This window comes from Lithobates pipiens, unplaced genomic scaffold, assembly GCF_037356315.1.
Source record: "Lithobates pipiens isolate NorthernLeopardFrog02 unplaced genomic scaffold, aLitPip1_a1.2 Scaffold_1, whole genome shotgun sequence".
Taxonomy (NCBI): Eukaryota; Metazoa; Chordata; class Amphibia; order Anura; family Ranidae; genus Lithobates; species Lithobates pipiens.
The window spans coordinates 128,756,769-128,767,058 of record NW_027507685.1 but is presented as its reverse complement, the minus strand read 5'-3'; positions in this window follow the sequence as shown (position 1 = coordinate 128,767,058).

The window sequence follows — 10,290 nt, the reverse complement described above, 5'->3', positions numbered from 1 at the left end:
CTCCAAGTTTGCTCTTGCCCCTAAGATGTTCCTGCACCATGTAATGCAGATGCTAGCGATGGTTGCTTGAACCGATCAGACCTTGGTGCTGAGGACTGAAAAATTGTTTAAAGGCACCGGTCAGCCTTCTCCACTGCTCTTCCTCTGACTGAACAAAGCCTCAGCAACACGTTGACTAGCACCTGGTAATTGTAACTTCCCAGGGTCTGGAAATGCATTGCACAAACCTTTCTTCAAGGCCTCCTGAAGATGTTTCATCCTCTGCTCCCTCTGCAAAGGCAGGATGAGTTCTGAAACCTTACCCTTGTAACGAGGATTAAGAAGGGTTGCTAGCCAGTAATGATCCCTTTACTTGATACCATGAATCCTAGGGTCCTTTTGAAGTCTTTGTAGCGTAAGTTTGCAGAGGCACTAGATTCTGAGATCTCTGGGTCACTGAGGATGGCATTGTTAAGAACTACTTCCTCCCAGCCACGTACAACTCCTTGGGTTTCTGGGGACTGAAAACCATCCCTTAAAGACTGCTGCTGAGTGTTATCCTCGAAATCCATGCTGAGACAATCCTCCTCCTCCTCCTCCTCCTCTTCTTCCTGTGTGTTTGGCGGGCCCACAGGAATGCTATCTGGATAAAGGGGGCCTTGAGAGGTAAGGAAGTCCTCCTCTTCCTCCCGCTGTTCTGCCTCAAGTGTCCTGTCTATGATTCCATGAAGCGTGTGCTCCAACAGGAAGACTAGAGGGACATTGTCACTCATGCATGCATTGTCACTGCTCACCATCCTTGTGGCCTCCTCAAATAGTGACAAGACAGTGCATGCATCCTTGATCAGTAGCCACTGGCGTGGCGAAAAGTAGCCAAGCTCTCCTGACCCTGTCCTGGTGCCATACTCGCAGAGGTACTCATTGATGGCCCTCTGCTGTGTGTGCAGCCGCTGCTGCATTGCCAACATTGAGTTACCCCTGGTGGGTATGTTACAAATGAGGCGGTTGGTGGGCAGGTAGCATTCCTTTGAATGTCAGCCAGCCGAGCTCTGGCATTGTATGGCTGGCTAAAATGACCACATACTTTTCTGGCCTGCCCCAGGAGATCCTGTAAACCTGGGTACCTGCACAAGAACTGCTGCACCATGAAATTTAGGACGTGTGCCAAACATGGAACATGGGTCAAGTGTCCCTGTCAAGTGTCCCTGTTGGAGGGTGGAGAGAAGGTTGGTGCCCTTGTTGCATACAACCATTCCTGGCTGAAGCTGGCGTGGTGTCAGCCACCTCTGAGCCTGCCCCTGCAGAGCTGACAGAATCTCTGCCCCAGTGTGGCTCCTGTCCACTAGGCAGACCAACTCAATCACTGCATGGCATCTTTTAGCCTGACTGCTTGCGTAGCCCCTTGAACGCTTACGGAGCACCACTGGTTCAGAGGACAAATCTGTAGAAGAGGCCATAGAGGAAGAAGAAGAGGAGGGGGTGGACCATAGAGCTGTGGCAGAATCACCGCTAGCATTTTGGAGGTGTGGTGGCGGAACAAGCTCCAACAACAATGAACCCTGCCCTGCATTCTTCCCAGCTGCCAGCAGAGTTACCCAGTGCGCCGTGAAGGAAAGGTACTGTCCCTGCCCATGCCTGCTGGACCATGAGTCAGTGGTAATATGAACCTTACTGCTGACCGCCCTGTCTAATGAGGCCAAAACATTGCCTTTCACATGCTGGTAGAGAGCCGGAATGGCCTTCCGTGAAAAGAAATGGTGTTTTGGAACCTGCCACTGTAAGTACAGCTTACAGTATACCACAAATTCATGAAAGGGGGCAGAGCCTAGCGGCTGAAAAGGCAGCAGTTGCAGTGCTAGCAATTTGGCCAAGCTAGCATTTCGACACTAAGCATGTGAATGGTTGGGACCAAATTTTTTTTATGGTTCAACAACTGGGTAGGGAAATTTGCCTGCTAAAATCAGATAGTGGTGTACTGCTAGCAGATTGGCTGCAAGTACTTGGGACACCTATTACTATACCTTCATTCCTCTCAGTGCATGTTTTTGAGAGGACTGGATGTATAGTAGGGTTGGAGATCCCAGATGAGGAGCAAGGAGAAGTCCACCTTTTTTTTATGTGGGTCCTTCAAGTGCTGTTGTCAATGGACTGCATTGCAGGTCGTCGTATTTCTGGTCAAGCATGTGGTGTTCGAGCGGCTGCTGTTCTGGCCACACCTGATCCACTTCAGACATAGGTTGCAAACAGCAACGGTGTGATCTGCTGCACACACGTTGAAAAGGCCCACACCAAGGAACTTTTAAAAGTCAGAGGGGAGTCAGCAGCGCCCTGCACCTGCGGAGTTCTGCGGTGTGATGCAGTAGGGTGGCTGCCCTTAAGCTGCCCCCTAGAGGACATCCTGCCTCGTTGGAGTTGTGTTTCTTCCTCCTCCTCCTCTCTTCTCTCAGTCACCCAAGTACAGCCAGTGACCTCATCATCCCCTCCCTGTCAGTGGAGCAAACTTGGCAGTATGCTGCAGCTGGGGGAACATGACTGCCAGTTTCTTGTCCTTCTTGGGCTCCCCCACTCTCTAGGCTCACGTTACTCCCTTCCTCAACCTGGGAACCAACATTGGAGCCTTCAAATCGCTGCTCATCGTCCAGCAGCATGTACCCGACACTGTGGTTGAATAATTCTGTGCATGATAATGGGACTATGGAAGGAGTGACTGTGGACAAGGACCCAGTGGAATAAGCCACTTTGGCAACTGCGTTGGAAGGCAAACTACTCTGAGCCTGGGTGACAAAGGATGAGGAGGATGAGGACAGCTTTGTTATCCACTCCACCAACTCTTCTGCATGTTCTGGCTCAATAACACAGCCAGCAGCAGAAAAAAAGGACAAGCGTGCCCCACGTCCACCTGCAGAGGATGCTTGTCCTCTTTTAGTGGCATGTGAGCGTCTGCCTCTCCTTGGTGGCCTTTCGGACACAATGTATTTTTTGTTTTGCAACATCACACTACACTGTATTAGATACGGTGTACACCACCTGAAGTGTATTAGAAACTATACACACTGTATTAGATACTGTGTACACCAGAAAAGTAGTAGAAACTGTACTACGGCTACACTGTATTGTGTACTATGTACATCACCAGAAGTGTAGTAGAAACTGTACACATTGTATTAGATGCTGCGTACACCGCTTGCAATTTATTAGAAACTGTACTATGGCTGCACTGTATTGTGTACTGTGTACACCACCAGAAGTGTATTAAAAACTGTACACACTGTATTACATAATGTGTACACTGCCTGCGCTGTATTAGCAAATGTACAATGGCTGCACTGTATTGTATACTGTGTATACCACCAGAAGTATAGTAGAAACTGTACACACTGTATTAGGTACTGTGTACACCACCAGAAAAGTAGTAGATACTGTACTACGGCTGCACTGTATTGTGTACTGTGTACACCACCAGAAGTGTAGTAGAAACTGTACACACTATATTAGATATTGTGTACACCACCTTCACTTTATTAGAAACTGTACTACGGCTGTACTGAATTGTATACTATGTACACCATCAGAAGTGTATTAGAAACTGTACATACTGTATTAGCAACTGTACAATGGCTGCACTGTATTGTATACTGTGTACACCACCAGAAGTGTAATAGAGACTGTACACACTGTATTAGATACTGTGTACATTGCCTGATTGCCTGAAGTGTATTAGAAACAGTACACCACAGAATGGTGACTACACTGCATGCAGATCATATATATATATATATATATATAGATAGATAGATAGATAGATAGATAGATAGATAGATAGATAGATAGATAGATAGATATATTAATACACCACCTGAAGTGTATTAGAAACAGTACACCACAGAATGCACTGTAGATATAAGCTAAACTGAATGCAGAGTATATATATTAATACACTGCCTGCACTGACTGAATATCGAGTAAACACTAAATATATAGTCTATGCTAAATGCAGAGTATATATATATATATATACATATATATATATAGCTATATATATATATATATATATATATATATATATATATATATATATATATATATATGTATATAATACACTAGACTGCAGTGGCGGCCTGTGCATTACGGGCGAACGGGTGCTGCCCCCACCTTCCTCTAGCACCAATAGATAGATTCATGCATTGCATGAATCTAACTATGGCCACCACTGACACCCCCTATTCAGGCACCCAGCCCCTTTTCGGGCGCAGGGGAGTCTGAATTACAGCGGTAGGGGTGGTGGTTTCGATGCACCTGATTAAAGCCATAGGCTCTAGTAGGCGTCAAAAAAGGTGACCTGTGAGCGCCATGCTGGGCACTCACAAGTCAGTCAGCTGTGTTAGAAAAGCGCCTCCCTTAGTTTCCTATGACGAAACATGTCCGGGGGTGGCTTCATGGCAATCTATTGAGTGGAGTGTAGGATTGGTAGACGCTATCTGCTGCATCGGCTTGTGCTTCATGGGGACAAGGAGTGGGTGAGATCATTGAAGATTTACCGCACCCCCTGGGTCCGCCGTGACCGGTTCTAATTTAATCACCAATGTTTGGTTATGCTGTGATGTCTTTGACGCTGTTTGTTTTGGACACAAGTGCAATATTTGAGAGTGCTTTTAATAAAGTGGTGTGGGACTTTGTTACACTATTGGAGCATTTCTTTATTTTTCACATGTGGAGCAAACTGGTGTGTGACACTTAGGGCAGTGTGTCACATTTGGCCAGGAGTGGATGAATATTCATTAAGCCAAACACGAGAGTGGGAGGCAAATTGATTTGGTGAATGTGATTGGACAAGGAGAGTGGAAGCACGAGCACAGCGGTGTGGTGGAAATTATAGCCAGATCATTCATCTGTTTTTTCACCATTCATCGGACTGTTTATTTATATTTATTTTTATTTCATATGTTCTGGTCACCAGCTTTTTGGGATACTAATGTTTACATATAAGAGACTGGAATATTGTCACTTGTTGTACACTGGGTGATTTTACTAAGAGCATTAACACATTGTTTCAGTTTATTTGTCAACACCATTTGATATTTATGTTGCACATTGTTATATTTCAGCACTACATATTTTTTCTTTGTTTTGTATGCACTCCATGATACAGTGAGATGTGGCTTTAGCTGCATTTACTGTTTCTATGTGGTTTTGCACCTAATTTAGCAGCATGTATTGGTTCTATATTTAATTACCATCTAGGTTATGTTTTTATTTAGCACCATATATCTTTTCTTTATTGGGAGTTAGGTATATATATATGTTCACAGTTTTTGATTTATTAAGTGGCGGCTATAGTTAGAATTTTTTCACTTGTCCACAAGCGCAGTGGGGTACACAAGGAGGGGCGGTTTATTTGTGCACCATGAGTTTGATTACCTGATCTGGTTACTGAACTCTGGCTTGGCTGATTACCCAATCTGGCTACTGAACTCTGGTTTGGCTGACTACTCGATCCGGTTACTAGACTCTGGCTATGCTTGACTACGCTTACTCTATTTACCTTTTTGTTTTTATTAATAAACAAGTGTGATTTTACTGTACTTCTGTCCCGGTCTGGTTCATGGTTTCTGACAGCCACGACACAGGTAAATGCAGATGTCGGGAAGGCGGGGGGTACCCTGGCAGCATTTGATATGGCACAGTGGCTGCGTTTTATGGGACACAGTGGTGGCAAATAATGGGCACAGTGGCTGCATTTGGTGGCACAGTGGTGGCAATTGATGGGCACAGTGGCTGCGTTTGATGGGCAGAGTAGCGGCAATTGATGGACACAATGGCATTTTGTGGGGAACAGTGGCTGCATTTTATAGCACAGTAGCTGCGTTTGATGGCACAGTGGTGACAATTGATGGGCACAATGGCTGCATTTTATGGCACAGTGGTTGCGTTTGATGGCACAGTGGCAGCAATTGATGGGTACAGTGGCTGCGCGATTGATGGCATGGTGGCTGTGATTGATGGCACAGTGGCGGCGGTTGATGGTACAGTGAGGCTGCAATTGATGTTTTTTTTTCAGAATTTTTCAGTTTGTTTGCGCCATCCCCCCCCCCTAAAATTTTGAGCACCAGCCGCAACTGCTAGACTGACATATATATATATATATATCAAATACATTGCCAATAACTGAATAACCTGCCTGCTAACTCAAGCTATCTCCATGCCAACAACACCACACACAGCCACCGTGTAGGCAGCCTTATATAGTGTGGGGCATGGACTTAATCCCCCTGAGCCATAATTGGCCAAAGACAGAGTGTGCTGTGATTGGCCAAAGCATGCAGGTCAGGTGCATGCTTTGGCCAATCATCATACAGCAACACACTGCGATCTTGCAGTGCATTATGGGGCGTTCCACGTCGCTCAAATTTCCCGAGAACGCCCCATAATGTTCGCTCTTCAGTGAACAGGTGAGCACCCGGTGTTCAAGTCGAACTTATGTTCGACCCGAACATCGAGCTCATCCCTAGTGACAGGGGACTGGTGGCAAGTAACATGCTGAATCTGGTGACGGGACCGGTGGCAAGTAAGGATGAGCCGAACACCCCCTGGTTCGGTTCGTACCAGAACTTGCGGACAGGCAAAAAAATTCGGACGAACACCATTAAAGTCTATAGGGTACAAACATGAACAATCAAAAGTGCTCACTTTAAAGGCTTATATGCAAGTTATTGCCATAAAAAGTGTTGGGGACCTGAGTCCTGCCCCAGGGGACATGAATCAGTGCAAAAAAAAAGTTTTAAAAATGTCAGTTTTTTCAGGAGCAGTGATTTTAATAGTGCTTAACATGAAACAATAATAATGAAATATTCCTTTAAATGTGCCTGGGGGTGTCTATAGTATGCCTGTAAAGTACAGTACCAATGCAAAATTTCTAAAGGAAAAAAAGTCATTGCAAAAGCAACTAATCGGCAAATAAAAAAAAAATTGCGTGGGGCATCCCCCCCAAAATCCATACCAGGCCCTTCAGGTCTGGTATGGATATTAAGGAAACTCTGCGCCTATTTTTTTTAAAAATGGCGTAGGGGTCCCTGCCAGGTCTGGTATGGATTTTAAGGGGAACCCTTATGCCAAAATAAAAAAAACTGGTGTAGGGGTCCCCCCAAAATCCATACCAGACCCTTATCCCAGCACGCAGCCTGGCAGGCTGCAGGAAAAGAGGGGGGACAGGGGGGCACTCCCCTCCCTCCTGAACTGTACCAGGCCACATGCCCTCAACATGGGGCGGGTGCTTTGGAGCAGCCCCCCAAAGCATTTTGTCCCCATGTTGATGGGGACAAGGGCCTCATCCCCACAACCCTTGCCTGGTGATTGTGGGGTATTGGAATCTGGAAGCCCCCTTTAACAAGGGAACCCCCAGATCCCTCCCCTCCCTATCTGAATTGGTAACAGGTACATTGTACCCCTACCAATTCACAAAAAAAGTGTCAAAAATAGGTGGGGGGGGGGGTGCTGCACACAGAAGGCAGGGGCGTAACTATAGGGGGTGCAACAGTTGCGACCGCAACCGGGCCCTGTGATGCAGGGGGCCCATGCAGCCCCCTCTACATATGGCTGCTCTTTAGTTGTGCATTCCCCGCATGACCTGTGACCTCAGCCGGCTCCTCAGAGTACCCCTCTCCTGCTCCATGCATTGCTGCTCAGTCCGATGTCTGTTCTCCCCAGCCAGAGTCCCGCCCACCCCGAGTCCGGCCCACTCTGCACTGCAAACTTTTTCCGGGTAAACAAACTTTAAGCACACAGATGCAGTGCAGCCCTATGAGAGCCGGCTCCCCGGAGGACACTGCAGGCTTGTCTGCCAGCCCCCCCTCCTCCCTGTCATACATAGATGATGAAAGGTCTTTCTGGGAGATAAGCTGATCGCCCGTGCAGCACACTGGATGGAGCCCAGGCTAACATGGATGAGTGCATGGCCTACAGCTTGGTCATGGTGAGTGAGAGGACCCCATCCCCCACACACCATTACATACCCCCTCCATCTCCCCCTGGGGACAGGGACCCCTTCTCACGTGGGGACAGGGACCCCCACTTCCCCTGGGGACAGGGACCCCTTCTCACCTGGGGGCAGTAACTTCATCTGCCCTGGAGAAAAGGACCTCATCTCTTCTGGGGACGGGGACCCCATCCTGCCTAGGGACAGTCGCCCAATGGTGCACCTAAAAATAAATAAAAATACTGATACCAGTGGTGGAACTACAGGGCTCACAAAGGTCATACCTGTGACCACGCCCTGGAGTTCCACCGCCGGACTCGGAGGGAAGGGCCCTGGCTGGGGTTCAGGGGGGCCCTTCATGGTTTCTTGCATTGGGGCCCTGAAGGTTCTAGTTACGCCACTGACAGAAGGTGTTTTACCTGCATACATCGAATGGATGAAGGTAAAAAACATTGAGCCTTTGAAACCACTTTAGACCAGTATTATAACTAAAAGTAACGGTTTATTATAATGAAGCTCACCATTTCTTAAATATCAAGGCTGCATTCATTTTCTTTTTTAGGCTTTCTTTCTTCTATTTTCATCTGGTGATCTGGTCAGTAAGTGTGCTGTTTTCCAAAAGAACCAGCTCCTCAGCAGAGTTATCAGTAAGGCCCCTTTCACATCATGGACCGATCAGGTCCGCCTGTCTGTTTTTCAGGCGGACCCGATCAGACCACCCTTTGTTTTCTATGGGGCGGCGGATGTCAGTGGAGATGTGTCCGCTGTCACCCGCCGGCATGTGATCCGATCTGGTCCACTAAAATCAGACAGATGGGGATACGTTCACCATACGTCTGGCGGATCGGATGACAGTTGACCACCCCATAGAGAACAGCGGGTTGTGTTGGTGTCAGCTCTGCATAGCAGAGCAGAAACGTATCTGTCATCCACCTGCTCAGCAGGGAACAGCAGAGAGATCCCCCCGAATCAGGAGAATCTGCTTGGATTAATTCAGCTCCATGTGAAAGAGGCCTTACAATTATGAGACAAACCATTCAACACTGGCAGTGGTTCTTACAATGATCAGCTTTTATTAATTTATGTAAAACTTTTATCCCAAAAGAAAAAAAAATGTTGCTGTAACTGCTCATAAAGTGCGAGCTATAGTGTATTTAAATGTGATAATTCATTTAACACCCCCTCCCCCTCAATAAACAATTATACTGTCTACTGTGCCTCCTGTTCTCCTTCATCCAGAGTGGAGGCACTCTAATACAGAAGTTGTGATACTGCCAGGTAACCAGGTTAAAACAGAAGGAAAAAACTTAAAAAAGGAAAACTAAAGCAGCCACTGCATCTAATGATTGATAAGCTGTGATATATAAAATGTTTGGTTTCGGGTTTAATACCATTAAGTTTATAGGGAAAATGATCAATCAGATGAATGCAACTGATTAGTCTGAATACCTACAAGTGTAACAGAAGAGCTTTTTCCAGGAATAAAAGAAGAATGTAAACGATGCAAATATCCTTGTAAATTTCCGTGTAATATTATATAGAGCAGGCACACAATGCATACCATGGGCTGGTGACCCGTATGACATCCACGTCCACGCCATATATACATAACAGTGCAGAACACCACTGCTAAAGGAAGGTTTAAAAAAAAATAAGAAAGGACTGATGCTGAGCGCTGACCTCGGCCAGGACACCTGAGCATTGTTCCAGATCCCTTTATTCCAGTGCCAAGTGCTAAAATGGGAAACAGCAGGACTATGGGGGGTGACGCCTCAAAGATGCAGGGGGCCCACAGCTATATGCGTAACTTTATAATATAACATATAGATGCCTAAGGCCTAATGTAATATTATTATATACAGTCCATACTATATAAAAATATCATATAGAGGATAGTCTTTACTGTGTAATAAAATGATACAGAAAACAGCATTTTTTTTAATAATTTCATATGGGAAGAACGTAATAATATCATATAGAATATCATATACTCTGAAATAATGTCATATTGAGGACATCCTTTACTGTGTAATAGAATAATATAGAGGAGGGCCCATATTGTGTATTAAAACCATATCGAGCCTAGCCCATGCTTTGTACTAAAACCATATCGAACCTAACCCCCACTTTGTAATAAAACCATATCGAACCTAACCCCCGCTTTTTTATAAAATTATATTGAGCCTAGCCCCCGCTTTGTAATAAAATTATATTGAGCCTAGCCCCCACTTTGTAATAAAATCATATAGAGCATAGCCCCCGGTTTGTAATAAAATCATATAGAGGCTAGCCCCTGCTTTGTAATAAAATCATATAGAGGCTAGCTCTTGCTTTGTAAT